At 44.1% G+C, this 17298-nt stretch overlaps 1 protein-coding gene across 6 annotated transcripts in view; it reads left to right on the forward strand.

Moving 5' to 3' along the window:
• dab2ipb (DAB2 interacting protein b) overlaps window positions 1-17298 on the forward strand; it is a 183977-nt gene that overhangs the window by 93967 nt on the left and 72712 nt on the right. Inside the window, exon 1 of one of the 6 annotated variants that reach the window (XM_061263174.1) lies at window positions 15600-15976. The exons of the other annotated variants lie outside the window; for them this stretch is intronic. The gene's annotated coding sequence lies outside the window, so the exon portion shown is untranslated. Of the gene's footprint in view, window positions 1-15599; window positions 15977-17298 lie in introns of those variants that run through there. 6 annotated transcript variants of the gene reach the window in all.

The raw sequence follows: 17298 nt of genomic DNA on the forward strand, positions 1-17298 counted from the left end.
TATTTTTCCAGTTTTGGTGGATTTGGCGACATCCCTGGTGACTGGTGGTCACAACAGTTTGTTTTCATGCACCAAATCCCAGGGTTGCATTGGAAACAAACACCTCCACAGTGCCATGGTTTGCTCGGGGGTGTAGCACTAGGAGTGCATACAGTGTTTAATGTTCAGAGAAGATGATCCAATAGTAATGTATTTTGGAGAAAGAAGACTGCCTAGAGACGGTCAGCAGTGTTGTTAAGCATGGTAATATTAAGTAATGTGCAAGTACAATGTTAGTTTTGCTCACATTCTCTGTAAAACTAAGAAAAAGAGGAGGTTTTTTAATATAAAAAAATATAATGGATTGATTCTTTAAATACATTGCAATTTTTCACTAAACATGATCATTGGCCTACTATTGGACATGTTATTTGGATTATTGGTCAGCATCATGTCCTGTCATCTTCTTATTTTAATGCATCACTATCTTGCTGTATACTCGGGTAATGTAACCCATTCAGATCGGCATACAGAACCCTCCGGCAAGGGATAAACATTGTCTGGAGACACAAGTGACTGTTGGTAAACAATAATTTATCCAACTGTGTGCCAGTGCCGGCAGTTGAAACTGGTCCAATCTAATTTTGCCATCAGCCATTGGTTGACTCCCAGTGAAAATGCATTTCTTCTAGAATTAACAGGGACCTTCAGGAAGCCTGACTCATGAGTAACATAACTTGGCATTAGTACACCGATATTGGCTGCAGATAGATGAATGAGAGTCAATTACAACCCAATAAAGTGCCATATTTCGCCTACCATGTCCACAATATTCAGCCATGGTCCAGCAAGATCATGCATATCGGGCATTCCTCCAGCCGCTAGATTGCAATGCAAAGACTTGCATGGAATTGATTAAGTAGCTTTTCCGTGAATAGTACATAAGGGTTTCTGTTAGACGTGGATCATGGCAGAAACAGTGTTGCCAATGGAAACAAATCTGTTCAACTGATTAGACTGTGAAAAGCATTCCAGCTTTGCCTGTTAGAGTCACCGCGACATCGGTCAGATGAGTCACAGCTCGGGTGGGGGAGCACAAGGTTACCTCTCCCAGAAGCGCTGACATACCCTCAGCTTTCGCAACGAGCCTCGGGCTGTTCATTTCGACGACCCCTGTTACTTTTTATGTGTTTTGCTGCATTTGAAATGCATAGCAGGGGTCCCATTGTGTACCCTCCATATCCGTTACCGCCTGGCAGTCTGAGCGTATTCTGTAAGGAGTGCCAAGGTCCCTTCCAATTCGCGTGTGTTATATCGAGAGAATCACAAAGAGGGAGCCCGACAGCAAAATTTCACGGCGTGTTTCGCTTTATCAGAAACCTGCTGGAAATATCACGCCCTTTGGGGGGGGGGCGGGCGGAGTGAGGTGACGGCCGTCCCTCAGGAGCCCCCCCCCCCCACTAACCCCTCATCTCTTAGTAATGGCTAGTTTTTATTTCTGGGAAAGGTCATGGCCATCGCTGCGGCATTGTTCGCCTCCAGGAGAGCACTGCTTAACTTCGCTTTAAAATTAGACTGCATCTGGTTCTCCTCCGCGCCCCCATGCCGGCGATACCTGGCTGTTGAGCCGAGCGTGGTGACTGTGAAACCGGACGTGCGGCTTTCTCGCTCTGCAGAGCCGCCATTGACTGTACCCACCCTGACGCTCGTGGAGAGAGCGTTACTGATCTCAGCCGGGGGTGAGTGAGTACTGTAGTGCCATGCTGCCTCCATCCTTTCACAGCGCCAATTTAGCTTTACCCTGCAGATTCGGAATTACCCCACCCACTCCTCTCCCTCTTACGCCACCCATATCGCATCGCACCTGTTTTCTCCGTTCTGGTTCCTCAGTGGTGGAATGACTTGCCTACCACCGTCAGGACAGCAGAATCCCTCCTCCTATTTCACGCAGATCCCCCCCGCCCCCCCCTTTCCGATATCCCTATCCCTCTTGTCTAACCAAAAATAAATAAAAAATTTGAATTGAATTGAATTGCACTTATGACGACTGTATGTTTAGAACAGCACTTCATGTGTATTTTACTAGTTATGGATGTGTTGCTTTAACTTGTGGAAGAACCTATGCACTTGTAAGTCGCTTTGGATTGAAAGCATCTGCCAAATGACTAAAATGTAAAAATGTAAAATATCACATCACCCTCTCTACTCTATTCCCATCATACAGTTCATCACATCTCCCTCTCTACTCTATTCCCATCACACAGTTAATCACATCACCCTCTCTACTCTATTCCCATCATACAGTTCATCACATCACCCTCTCTGTTCTCTCCCTCACACAGTTAATCACATCACCCTCTCTAGTCTGTTCTCTCCCTCACACAGTTAATCACATCACCCTCTCTAGTCTGTTCTCTCTCTCACAGTTAATAACATCACCCTCTCTAGTCTGTTCTCTCCCTCACACAGTTTATATAGCTCCACACTCTGTATTCTGTTTACTCCATCTTCTCTCTCCACCCTGTTTTTCTCTTCTTCACACCACTTCTCCTTTGTATATTATCCTTGTGTTTTCTCTTTGTTTCTCTGAGTTGCATTTTCATCTTCCTTTTACCCTCTGTCACACTCCTGTCTTTTTGCGGGAGACCCTTCATAAATATTCAAAAGCAAGAAATTCCTGTCCCTAATACATTTACTGGTTAAGCAGAACTCATACAGAAAGGCCTAGATTTTATCTGCGGCTCAGATTTAGGAAACAATTTATGCAGCTGAATTTTTACTGGAACTGTTCAAATTAAGCATCGTGCTCAAGGCTACAGTCGCGGTTTCTCAGCCGGGATTTGAATCTCCAGCTTTCTGGTGGACGCCCGAACTCAACTCCATTCTACCGAAACAGCAGTCTGGAATGCTCTGTGATGCTTAACACATATAAGAAACCTATACGTATGAAACCAGTTACCGAGCCCCACAGGGGAAAAGAGGGGTGCTATCCCCTCTTTTAGGAGTTTCTCTTATGAATTGAAAAATCAATTCCAACTGCACGGCCCAGCAAGCCATTAACTATTTACAGTGGCCTCCCTTTGGCAAAGGCTTAAATAAATTCACATCCAGTAGAAGCACATGCAAAATTCAACATCAGGCGCGCACATTGTGGGCATGGCATGAATATTACATACGGAACATGCTTTCCTGAATTACGAGATGACTGTAATTTGAATGTATTAATGCTCTGTTCACACAGTGAAGGATCTGTTGAAATTGTCTGCCATTCACATCACTGAGACTCAAGAATCAAGAGGCTTCTGCAGAAATGCCAGGGTTCAAGTGCTGCGGGCTCTTTCCTGCTCGCAGCTGATTGGCCCTCGTTACCACAGCAACAGAGTGACAAGCCACGAGGAGTGCCAGCCAGCGCATTTTGATTTTATCTCGCCACGATTGAAACGGGCCCGAGACTCGCTCGTGAAGTGGAAAGCGGCCAAATGCCGAGCGCTCCGGCAGGAAGTGGAAAACTACCGACTACTTTTTTTGAAGTCCAAGAGAGATCTGATGACAACTGGCCGATGACAGCTGACCAGATTGATGATTCGGGGTAAACCCCCCTGGGGGTGGAATAATGGCTGTATGGACTTTCCCGGGTCTGTGTACGCCCAGGTGAGGGGGATTGAGCTGACCCCGGTCCGGTGAACAGCGTGTTTCTTTTAAAGCAGTCGGCCGTCTCTATCGATTCTGAATCCGGGTCGGAGAAAGAGGAGCGATGGAAAGTGTAATGGAGCCAGTCTGTAGGAGCTCAGCGTGGATCCAGTACAGCAGAGAAGACGGTGACCTCATCGATGAACTAGCCGGCATGGCTCTTCCCTCTGGCTATCGGGAAATGATATTCTGAAGATGAAACTAATCTTTCCAGGAGACAGAGGGAGGAATTTTGACACTGCCCCCTCGCCCTGAACCCCCTGCCCCCCCGCCCCCACCCTCCCAGTTGTGGCCTGTGCATGACCCTTCCCTTTCAGTGCACATCTTGACTCTAGCAGGGAAGGCAGTGGGAGATATTAAGATTGATGTAAGACTGCTGCAATACTCCCTTCCTTTATTGTATCTGCATCTTTTAGCATATTCTGCTATGTGTGCCTCTACCAGTTTCATGACATCGAGCCATAAATCCAATAAACAGATGACATTTAGCATTATGAGGTTCAGTAAATATTCTTCTGGTGGGCATATTATAATCTCCCAGCCTTTGTACAACAGTGCTGCAGGGGATTAGCTCTCTCGTACAGTGATAGCTGTATGTGATGTGGAGGAAGTAGATCTCACACAGTGATCACTGTGCTTTTTTTTGCGGGCAGGATCTCTCGTACAGTGATAGCTGTATGTGATGTGGAGGAAGTAGATCTCACACAGTGATCACTGTGCTCTCTTTCGCGGGCAGGATCTCTCATACAGTGATAGCTGTATGTGATGTGGAGGAAGTAGATCTCACACAGTGATCACTGTGCTCTCTTTTGTGGGCAGGATCTCTCATATAGTGATAGGTGTATGTGGTGTGGAGGAAGTAGATCTAACACAGTTATAGCTGTGTATATCACACACAGTAATTGCTTTACATAGCATCATGTACCCAATATTGCATCCTGACAGGTGAGAGAAGAACCAGGCTTTTTGGGCAATGGGAGGTCATCCTAATCCAAAAGCATATTTCTGTCCTCTCAGAATGTTATGTGTATTTCAATATAAGTATTAATGTTGGTTACACTTACAATAAATGGATGGATACACAAAGTCCTGTTGTATTGAAAGTGTCCCGTTGTACAAAGTCCATTAACAGTGGGTGCTTTGATTCTTGGAGGACCTTTATGCTGCCAAACAAATAGTGAAATTGAACCTGTCATTGATTCTTTTGGTTCAATATGTTATGTTTTTGCCTCATTGAAATGGCAAGGTATTGTCTGTGAAAAGTGCCTCTTTTTTAGCATTTCATCTATTATTCAAACATATTTTATTTCACCGAAACCTTGTTCACCCCAAGCAAAATGGCCTTTGAGGTGAGATGATATGGGCGGTAGTTTAGCAGCTTAGCTCCTACACCGATGTGCGAATCACACTGTTGGTGTTGCTGGACTTCACTCTACCAAAAACCCCCCTGCGGGCACGTCTGACCTTGAGAAATGTTTGTGTTAATGATTACGTTATCCTCTTCTTAGGTGCCGCTTCACGGCGTGACTGGGCCTTAATGTCCTAAACCCTGGCATAGTAATGTCTCTGAGACTCTCTGACTGCTCCTTAACTTGACATGCCAATATGGCTCACTCTGGGTGGCTGAGGACCCATCCGTGGGTGGGTTTTACGCAAACTTCTGTGTTTTTAATTATTCTTATCCTCCTGTGCAGGGTGCTACAATCAAAGATAAAAGTCTACGGGGTTTACTTAGTGTCCCACGCACATTAAGCTCACTCTGCTCCAGCTATGCTCTGTGTTCCTTTCCAATTATTTCTTCTTTTTTTTTTTCTCCAATCTCTTAATGTTGCCACTCTTAAATCATCAGCTTCCCGGTGATGGCAGTGAACAGCCTATGAGGCACTTTTCCAAACTGCATCTGCATAGAGCAGCAACAGAGAGGTGAGGCGTAGCGGTAGAGAGAGACAAACGGAAGAGCAGGATTGGCTGGTTGAACGCTGCTGTTGCCAGGTTGCGGTTTCCTTGACGTTTCTCAGCTGAAACCATGGCCGTTTAGAGAGAAAAAGACAAACCCAAAAATTGTGAATCCCACACAAACAAAAGACTTACCTTGTAACATATGCTCAGAATGACAGAATTTGTTCTGCATACCAGGGCTGACATATGGGCTCCCCTGGTTTGATTCAGCTGAGCAGAATAAGTTTTCACAGGAACTAAAGGTGGGTCCATGATTTCCAACCAGTGCTGTTTTCACTGACTGCCTCGTAGCATCTTGGTTGGGAGTCAGGATAGGATGTGTGCATATTTTTGAGGTACATGTTCTTCAGAAACATGAATTGGAGAACTGATATGGAGCATTTTATTCCAGTTTTGCAGTACCATCCGTGTCTACCAAATATTGTTAATACTAATCGGAATTGATTATTCCTCTACATGTAACCAGTCCCATTTTGTTTGAGTAACAAAAAAATCTACTTTTATTAAAAGTTTGTTGTCCAGTTGCCTTCAGCAATACAAAGAATCATGTAACAGTAACAGTTTTACAAAAAGATGATATATTCAATATCATCTTCCCTCCATCCATCTGTCCATCCATCCAATCCGTTATCGCTCTCAGTGCTGTGGGTGTGTGTGTGGTGTGTGTGTGTGTGTGTGTTTGGTTTAGAAAATCCTTTGATTCTTAGCTGTTTATGGGTACATAGAAATATAATCTCCCCACCTCTTTCTCCACCCCATGTGTCTTGTAAACACTCTGCCCTTAAAATGACTATTGTATTTTTGTTGCTTACACGTTTGCATTACAAAGCAACCACTGCTTACTTTTATTTGGCCCACACTGATCTTCAAACACAACCTGCACAATCCCCCCTCCTTACACTCTTTATGGAACATAGCCTATAAACATATTGCCATACATCCATTTGTATTGTTGTTCCTGAAAGGTGGCAATCATTATGATTTCATTATAATTAGCTATTATTGCATTTTATCTGGAGTATCAGCTAATCCTGACATAAGGGAATATACTTCACTCAATAAGCCCTGACAGGAATGATGTGTTATTACAATGATCTTAAGAGGAGGTAACATGGTGGGAAATGCATGTTTCTATCACAGAGAAGAGTCTTAAACCAACGGAGGTGTCTGAAGGTGTTAGAAGCGATTAAGTAAATGTATTGCAATTACCCCGGGTGTCTTGAGTCAGTCCGTCTGTGATTTGGTTCAGCAATGGTGTCCACACTGAGCAAGGTGTTTTCAGGGCTTCAGCGTTTGAGCTGGGGCACAGACAGGTGTTCCAAACTACATAAATAAATTGTGCTGAATTGCAGAGGTGGCAAACAGACCTACAAGGACTGTAGCTGAAGTTGAATAAATTAGACCCATGGCTCTCAGGAGGGAAGGGGTAGAGCACCTGCCTTCTTGCTCCTCTATCACTCCTGTCTCGCATTTGCAGAACTCGTACACGTGTACTATATGTTCAGACGTACTTCACAGGCAGAGGGCTACAGTATCAACCATCACAGGCAGGCAGCCTGTTGAATATTGTAGTTCAAACGCCGTTGATAGAGGCAGGAGCTAACACTACGCAGATCAAATGTATCACTCAGGAAATTCTGTGCAGTGTAGCTTGTTATATTCATGCTGCTCAACAATGTCAAGTGACATTATTGCAGGAATATCACATTGGCAACCAGCTAATAGTGCCAGAAATGCAAAACATGTTATTGATTAATTAGATCAGAGAGGAGGAGGTGCAGTATCTTTGTAATGTGAAATCAGTGGCGTATATCGTCTGATTCTCCATCTAGCTGTTTCGAGAAGAACACCTGTGAAGTATTCAGTCACGTCATCATAAGGTAGAAAATCCCCACACTCTCTCCAGCTGGGATGTGTCCACGAAGGCTCCATTTCATTTCCTAATTATTGAGGAGATTGGAACACTTTGTGGCTTGCCATTAGAATCACAATGAACGACTTTATGAAAATCGCCCTGTGTGTGTGATGAATTTCTGCCTCAAACTGTCAAACTGCCGTCAAACTGCCGTTTGAAGGAACAGGTTCCTGAGCCTCTGATAGAGCCATTAAATCCAATGGTGGAGGTGGCTGGGTATGTGGCTCATGACCACACGGCTTCAGAATAAGAAGGCTGATGTGGCTTCCATATAACGGATCTTGTGATCTGGCAAAGGAAGGGATAAGCTGCTGCTTACCCCTGCAAATTCTACCGATCGACTGCGAATGCTTATCTTGTTACTTTGGGATTATTCCTTAAAAACAAGGGTTTAGGACTATTCCCTACCATTCCTGGCTGCAGTTCAATACTTTTGCAAAGCCGCCATTGGGGAAAGGGTATCTGTTGAAGGAAATTCACATTTTGCCACATTGAGAGTGGATTTATATGTATGGAATGGACAATGTGAAAACCCGCCTTGATAGCAAGCCCAGAAGTGTGTTGTTTTTCAACCACTGAAACATGTTTGTTTTTTGGTTTCTATTTAAATGAAATAATTTTGTGAACTTGAGTTGTGTTTACTGGATTTCAACTGGCATGGATGAGGAACATTATTTCACTGATACAGAGATACAGTGTCTGCCACAACAGCATGGAAATATACAGAATTATATCAATTTATGCACTACAGCAGTTCTTTCATCATTTCTGGCATAAAAATAACAATGACTCACATGAGCCAGATTTTGTCAGATATGGAACAGTCCAAGAATATTTTTATATAAAAGATAAATATCTTTAAATAAACTCTAAACATTTTTGAGGAAGTGTTAGGGTCCTTCAGAAGAGATTTCAGTCAGGAATGAGCTTTGTTGTTTTTTTTGTTTTTGAATTCCTTGCAAATTGTTATCATCGCAAAAGTTGCAATACAGTCTCATGGCACAAGAAATATTTTATAAATATAATGTGAATTATCTTGTTTTTAGGAATTATCATGGCTTGGCAAAGTTCAGTCAGTATGCGCTGATGGACAATGGTTTTGTAGGTGTTTGTGGGAGTGCCATCGTTCTATCCATCTGGCTGAGCAGCCACCTGTCCATGAAACTCATAATTAATCAGCCTCATGCCATTCCTTGTAAAGTTTTCATTATTTTTTCTCATCACATTATTTACACTGTTGTAAACTGGGAGGTCGCTTCGACTGTTACAGCAAAATCAAATACAATTACACTTACAAAATCAAATACAATTACACTTACACCAGTCAACACTAGCTTCACCATCACAGCAAGTCTGGTTTCCAGACTTGTGTTCACCATTGCGATGGTGGTAATATTAACTAAGGAGAGTCTGAAAAGGCGAGGATGTGAAATGTCTGCCGTTCCAGTACAGAGGTAAGAATGGTTTTGAAGTGCAATGATTTACCTGGAGAGCCACACTCATTCTGTGCAACAGTAGTCTAAAAACCACTCACCACTCAAGCAAATTCTCTGTTACCAGGTGAGCCAGGCACTATTCTTCCCCTTGTGGAACAAAGGTGGTGTTGTCATAGAAACAATGCTATCTATGGCTTTCTCAAGGCTTTTCCATTCAATATGTTTTATTTGATAAGAGATACAGTACTAATATGGTGATATCTGTTCTCATCGTAATGTGGTCTCTCTCTCTCTTGCCCACAATGTGTGATATTGAGCACGGCACATATCAAAAGCTTTCTAATGCGGTACAATTTATCTAGGGGCCTGACTGGAGGACCTAGGATATGGAGCTTTGTGGGGGAGACTGCTTGGGGTCCTCCCTTTGACCACTTTGAATTGCCTGCAGAAAGTTTGTTTCAAGAATGATGTCCACCATAGCCCTGCTCTTTTTTCCACCACTGAAGTAGAACTGACCCAGTCTGTTGGTATGTTCATTATGTCAACCCCGTGTCGAAGTGGCTTCCTCTTAATTATGAACAGGCACTGAAATCCCTGAGCAAATTTCCTCTAACATGTTGACTGCACAGCCATGTCTCCGAATAAAGCCTTGAAACGTGTCCTTTTTTTCCCCTCGTCATGACTACATGATGTATTTCTTTAATTAAATTCTGCTTTGGAAACAGTGCAATATTAAGTTAAGGACCACTGCAGTGGCTTTTGAATATACAGTATGTGTGTGTGTGTGTGTGTGTGTGTGTGTGTGTAAAGTGTTACATGCTGCGTTGTTTGACACAATTACCCTTTTATTTTCTGGTTTTCTTTCAAACCAGTGAAATGTGGAATAGTTGGCTGGAACACAGCAAAGCTAGTTGTGAAAATAGCCCTTTATCTGTTTCATGTTTTCATTCTAGGTTTTGAGCTCCTAATCTTGAGCGTTTGCCCTCAGAGTTTGCTGGAAAAGGTGTGCCTTCTGGCTTTAATATAGCTCAGTTACTTTGAGTTTATCTTTTATTTTCTGGTGGTGTGCCATTGCTAATAGTAGGGGAAGTACTCCTGTGTCTGATCCCATGATTCTCCAAACAGGGCATGGTAAATCAGCCACAGAATCTGAGTGCATTGCTTCATCTTCTCGATAATGCATGCCGAGAGTTTGTTTACTGAAACTAATTAGGCAGAAGGCAGGTGATAGTGCTTTTGGTGATCTGGCTGATCTTTGGCATTCATTGTTGTCTGTATGAGTCAGAGCACAAGGAGGATAATCCTAGGAAATGAAAGCTAGATGTCAAATAGAGTGCTTAGCCAGGATGAGCAGAGCGTGTGCTCATCCAAGCATGTCCATCTCTCTCCAACACCGAGTGCACACTCATATAGGGAAAATAACTGAATCTTCAAAGTGTATATCTCCAGACATAATGTAAGCCTTACTCCAGTTACTCCTGCAGTTAATCAATCTGATGACTTACCAACTTCCCTCTCCCACAGAGTTACATCGGGCATAGTGTGCGCTTCGATTTCATCCAACGTGTGTAATCAGTTTCAGGTACATTTGTTTTTCTTTGTGCTGGGATTATTTCAGTGGAGATGCTTTAGATATATACTGTGCATTAACCTACTGTGCATATGTGTGCAGTGACCGGTCAGAAGTCTCCCATGGAAAGCGTTTACCTTTTTTCACATTATCCATTTTGCAACATGTAAAGCCTGAGGCGAATGAGGTGGGCGCCATGGCGACCCAGAGGGAAATTACCTCACAGCTCTCTCCTCCTCTTCCTCTCTTCCATCGTTGTCCTTGCAGGGCAGGTCTGGGTTTAGTTGCTCTCCAGAAGCATTTACATTGCAAAACATTTATTGCATATTACATTTTATAAACATTCATTGCATATTACATTTTAACAACATTTATTGCATTCAAGTTATGGAATCCAGCCCATGCATTCTGTTAAATGCACACCATGTTTCTTAAGTACGGCTCAATCGTGAGACATGTTTCGTGCTCTCTCTCTCTCTCATTTTTTTTTAAGTCCCGTTTTTATTTTTCAAGGTAGCTGAAGGTTATGTTGCACAGACCACATCCCCATACCTCTGATATTCCTTGTCACAAAGGTGGCTGCTCTCACCATTCACGTCTTCTCTTCCAGTTCTGTGAGCAAATATCGATTACTGTGTGTGACTGGGAGAGAACTGAGATAGAGGTTGCACTTTGCTTCTGTTGCTGCTTTGCTTCTGTTGCTAAACACCCTGACACACTCCAATGACACGCTCTGTATTAGCAACCTTAAGACAGCCTCCTATTGACTGATGCCCCAGATTATGGTGACAAGCTGGGAATTCTCAGCCATCTTTCAGCTCTGTCAGGGGATGCTGATTGGTCTTGGTGTTCGGGTGGAGGTTGAGGCTGTTCATCACGTCTGTTTGATAGTATTCCTGCTTTGATGCTGGTCCATCTGTCAGGCAGGTGGCATTGTCCGAGAAACTGGACAGGGGCCTTTTGCAGATGCACGTTGAGGTAAACAGGGTTTATTTTTAACCAGAAGGGTTAAGGTTCAGCATCGTTTCCCACTAGAATGACTCTTAATTGAGTAGTAAACGTGAGCACACAGTCCTAAATGGGGCTTAAGAGAGATTATTAGTTCAGATCAAAGATCGCATTGCTGCGGGGTTCCAGTATGTCTGTATAACTGTCTTTGTTACTCTTCACGTTGATCATTTGTTTAGCAGGCATCCTGTATCCCAGAAGATTGTATAATGATTGTTTTTACTTACATTTATAACCCAGGGCTGGTTCACTGTTACAACAAATATAATAAAGAACCAGGAGAATAGTTCATCATTTATCTTGTATTTCTCTCCTTTGAAAAGAGAGAAAGGGGAAAGTAAAGCTTTTTCTGTAGTTTGTGACCACCCTGGTGTAAAATCCAGCTAGATCAGCCTGAAATGACCAGCTACCACCTGTTACTGTCTGGTTTCCACACTTGTGTTCACCATTGCAATGGTGGTAATATTAATTAAGGAGAGTCTGAAAAGGTGAGGATGTGAAATGTCTGCTGTTCCAGTACAGAGGTAATTTTATATTAAGATTATACTGTTGCTTAATCTGGTTGAGAATGGGGCTGGTCTGAACTCATCAACCAGCTACCAGCTGTTTCGAAACCTATCTTGAGCTGTTTTCTGCAGCAGGGCATTTATGGGTTAAGGGATTGGCTTGTCATGTGAGCATAAGATTGGCCTAATTTTCTACCCATTTCAGTCCTGCGTCATTCTGACAGCTTTGTACTAATCTGGTGACATGCGCACATTTAACTAAGGCAGGGATCCATGCTTTGCTGCAAGGAGAGGTGCTTGCCCCTTATGCAAGAGGCAAACATTCCTACTGCGTTCTGATGGAGCTGATGAAACTCCCTCTACTTTTAATTGCTCAGCATATCAGCGTACATTATCTCTATTCAGATCGCAACACACGTTGTTAAACTTGACATCTGGTTGGTGAAGATAGACGGATTATAGAAGCACTCTCCAACCTCTCAATCAGCCGCCGTCTATGGGTGTACAGATAGTCTGCAGAGATACAAACGCACCCATAGGAGACTTTGAGTCTCCCTGAAAACTCAGACTCAGACTGTCTGACCCTGTGGGATCCGAGACTGGGAGATTTAAAGAAAAGACTTTATTAACAACAGCATGGCTTGTGATTGTCCTACTAACCAGTTCTCGGCCTCTGTGTTATATCATCAGATATAGGAAAGTGTATCTCAGGCATCTGTTCTGAACAGGGAAAGTCTAATTCCGCTGACAAACTTTAACCTTCCCTCGCCACACTTAAATAATGGCCTGTTTCCTTATTCAAGATATTATCACTGCGCATCTTATACTACTGCACAGTTTGACAAGTTTGACTTATCTTTGTAAACCAGCCTCCATTTCTTTTCAGGCCGTACATACTCCTACACCCTGAGTAAGAGTTCTGAAAACCACTTAACAATGGATCTAATTTATAATGCAGTAAAACATTGAAATGGGCCTAGGAAAAAAATACATGAATTCCAGCCCCCCCGTTCTCGGGATGACAGACAGTCCTGCCCTTTAGACGGCAGGTGGATTGGATGGCAGCTAATTGCTCTTTTGCACGCTGCTCCTGATTGCGTCTCCGTTTGGAGATGGGACCCAGATCCCAGGGCAGGGAACTGCCAGTCCCCCATCACCATCTCCTTCATTTCTGCCCACGATGCCGTCCTCCATAGTCATCCCTCTGTCTACGGCTGATGTAAAGGACATGTTCCTCCATGTTGGACAGGCTTGTCATGCAGGAGCCTTGAAAACAGTGCTGTTCAGATTCACTTTGGCTGTGGTGGGAAGGCCCTGTAAATGAGCCACTGTGTGAAAATTCTCCTCTGGTTCAGTCGGAGCTACTGACAATGACATTCTCTTTAAAAGTTGTGAGTTTCGGCTTTGAGTGACTGTCTAATTGAACGTTTATCTTATATTACAGAATTAGGTATTGATAGAATGGAGCCTTCATCGATTTTTCTCATTCCTTCATAATAAAAACTTTTTTTTTTTTTTCTCCAGGGACGTGCTTCATTTATGTGTGCTCCTGTGGCTTGAACTCCATTTTGGATCTGAAAGCTGGGAGTTTTAAAGTTATGGACCTCAGTGTTAAGTCGTGCCGGCGCATATTCAAGCTGAAGGAAATCGATGAAGGCTGTTATGGGTGTTTCCAGTGCAACCATGGCCAAGTGTATCTCAGTAGTTTTTATGCTTCCAAATATGTCAATGATTTGTAACATACTCAGCCAGACAGAGCAACCTTGTGAATGCACAATCTTGTAAAGATCAATAAAAAAATATAAAAGAATGTGCCTTTATACAGTACAGGTAACTGCTGTTTGGACTAGTGAGAAGATGGACTTTTCATAAACAATGGGCTTTACTTTCAAGCCTTCTTAGTTCATTCTTGTAAAGTTCAATAAAATATACTATATAATTACATTTTTTAACTGCAAGTCAATTTCATTTTTGTTACTTAAAGAATGACCTAAAATATTATATTGTCTCAATTCCATTTGCCTTTGTGAAGTTTCAGTGGGGCAGAGTGGGATTTATACTCTGTTTCTTCATTAAAGTAAATGCTTTCTATAAAATGCTTCTCTGCGGAGATATCATGGGCACATTGTCTGCCACATTCACTTAAGCTCAACTGTAAACCTTTTACAGTTTTCCCAATTCTTATTGATGAAAAATACATTCATGGCATCAGACTACTTATACACACAAAACAGCATAGCAGAATTACCTTCATCTCATTGGAGGGTGCATTTGACTGATATGGTGCACCATGGTGATAAAGCCTACATTATTGTTTCTCCTGCATGCCTTCTGTTGAAAGACACACAGGACTGTTATCTGAACTGTTTTCATCATTGTCATTTAATGTACCTGTACCAAGTCTTTCAGTTTAAAATGGACATCACCGACGTTTAATCCTTGTTGAGTGCAACCACAGATGTTTAGATCCTTGTTGAGTGCAATGGAGTGAAATGAGGTTCTCCTTGCCAGTAGCAGATTTAGCTCTGTTGCACATTTGCACATTTGTTCTCATATAATTCAGCACCAGCCCAATCACAGGCCTGATTTCCATTCAACTTTCCTACATGAGGCCGCTTTTCTGCTCCCCAATCCCTCTCAGAGGTTGATGGACTGGTGATTATGACGTGTGTCATCATATGGGCTAGCTCCGGCTCGGATACTGTATCTAATGGGACTTTTCCAGGTTTTCTTCTGCACGTTGACGCCAAAGCGGAGCTTGCGTCCGTCGTCTTCATCAGTGTGATTGCCTCAGAGCCACCGTCTATCCCCCACACAAATGGAGAAGTAAGTGCTGCCTGATTAATACCCAGTGCATCTCCATGAGGTCGACGTGAACGGCTCTTGTTGCGCTGATTGAATGAGTAATGGCCATGAACAGCCGCTGATAGCTCGGTCGTCTCTTGACCGCGGCGTGATTTATTAGTGGGCGAGGGCGTATTTGCGCTCCGAACGTCCTCTGAACTGGAGGAAGGCGTTGACGGCCTCGCGGTATGCGGTGCAGGTCTGTGTTTGCCAAAACACTCCCGAACCACTGCCCCGTCTGGGTGTCCCAGCGCCAACCCCGGGTTATCTGCCCGTGTCCGTAAACAGTCTGTCAGCGGTAGCCATAGCGGCGGCTGTCTGTGAGCCAGCCCCTTGCAGAGACGGCAGGACAAAGACCACACACTCCCAGGGAAGGCGAAGGGGGCAGGGCCAGTGCAGGCTGCTCTCTCCGCCTGCTTTCACTGTGTGCAGCAGGGTAGCCCGTAAAACAGGGAGAGAGAGAGGGGGAGAGAGAGAGAGAGAGAGAGAGCGGGAGGGAGAGAGAGGGAAAGAGAGGCAGAGGGACATAGAGAGAGGGAGAGAGAGCGATCGAGATAGGGAGAGAGCAAGGGAGGGAGAGAGCAAGGGAGAGAGAGACATAGCAAAAGGGAGAGGGAGAGAGCAAGAGCGAGAGGGAGAGAGAGTAGGAGAGGGAGAGAGCGAGAGAAAGAGAAAGGAAGCCTCATTCTCGGCTCAGAGCAGTCTGTGCGCACAGCGAGCGAGTGAGGGGTCCGTGTCCCACTTGACAGAGGAGAGGAACTAGGGCAGCCTCTCCCCGCCGTTCGGGAGGGAGAACAGAAGCGCGAGGGCAGCGGAGGAGCAGCGAGCGCGGTGAGGAGTGGCCGCACGCCCCACGGCTCGCAGCAGCAGCAGCAGCAGCAGCAGGCTGGGGGAAGGCAGGCGGGCAGGCGGAGAATGGAGCTCTGAGAACGCTCCACGGCAGCACTCCTCCATCGCCCCTCTCCAGCTCGTAGAGCTGCAGCTCTCTCTCTCTCTCTCTCTCGCGCGCGCACACGCTCTCTCTCTCCGCCAACCCTTCCATTGTTCTGTGGAATTCTGAAAATGCTTGGTGAGTGCTACGCTGCCGAACTGTCAACAGAGTGCTGCTTGTGTGCACGTATGTTTGTGTGCGTGTGTGTGTGTGTGTGTGTGTGTGTGTGTGATGGGGAGAGAAAAGGGAGAGAGGACATGGATTCTGGTGCTGCTGGGTTTTGAGCTGCCCTGCTGGGCGAAGCTTTGTGTGTGCTGTCGTTCTCCTTCCTGCAAACGCTGGGCTTACTGGTCTGTTGAACAATGTATTTTACATATTATTTGTTTTATCTATTAGATAATTTATCAAGATGTTTCCCTTTTTCATGGCAAAGAGATGTTATTATTATTTTGTTTATTGGGAGGTGATTTTTTTTTAGGTGTTTTTAGGTGCATGTTAACAAAAGGAAAATATCAGTGCAATGGAAAAATATATATAACAAAGGAAATTATAAGAAAGAAATCATATAACAGACTGTTAATTTATGAACTCATGTCTAAAATTGTGACAAACGGTTTGTGTATCAGACAATGTGTACGAGGCAGAGCAATTAAGGGCTTGAAAAAGCCCCGCTGTCCTTCATATTTAGGGCAGAAGTAGTGCACTCTGTAACTGCATTTCAAGTGACAGTGTCCCCCATTAACGGTCCAGGCACATTCAGAAGCCAGCATTCTTCAGAAACCGTGCTTTTCCGGAAATAATTGTTTTCTTAAGGATAGCTACTCGTTTTCTCCATGCTTACTGGTTCAAGTGTCACAACCCATGAAAGCAAATTGACTAATCTTCACAGAACCGTGCCAAAATGTTGGAATGTTCAATTTGCTGATAATTCAAAGCTAACGGGCTGTTCGCGATTCTCGCTGCCGTTTGCTCTGCTGACGGCTGTGCTCTTATATTCTCGTAAGCCCCTCATCCATCTGAAACTGCATGAGAATAAATCTACAGCAGCAGCACTGGCTCACACACACAGCACCACGCAAGCCCGTTTTTCCATCACGGTAAAGAGCAGCGTTCAGCTATTTTCAGAGGCTGGGGTTGCGGGGTTTTTTTGTTTTGTTTGTTTTTGGAGGCCTTCGCCGTGTGTTATCTGGCCACTCAAACCCAGTCTGTGTTCCAGCTTCTGGAATATTCCGAGCCGCCTGACAGCCCTGCTCTGCAGATGTTTGGCTGTTGGCAGTGTCTGAGGAGGACTAATCCTGAACCTGGGCTGTGACAGCTAGGGGGAGGGGCGTGTGTTTCAGGAAATGGAACACAAACACAAGCACACAAATGCACACACGTACACACACACACCACACACACAAGAGGGGAAGTTCAGTCTGTATGTGGCTTTTGATCTGTGAATTTGTCAGACCACATGA

This window comes from Conger conger, chromosome 12 (genome assembly GCF_963514075.1).
Source record: "Conger conger chromosome 12, fConCon1.1, whole genome shotgun sequence".
NCBI lineage: Eukaryota > Metazoa > Chordata > Actinopteri > Anguilliformes > Congridae > Conger > Conger conger.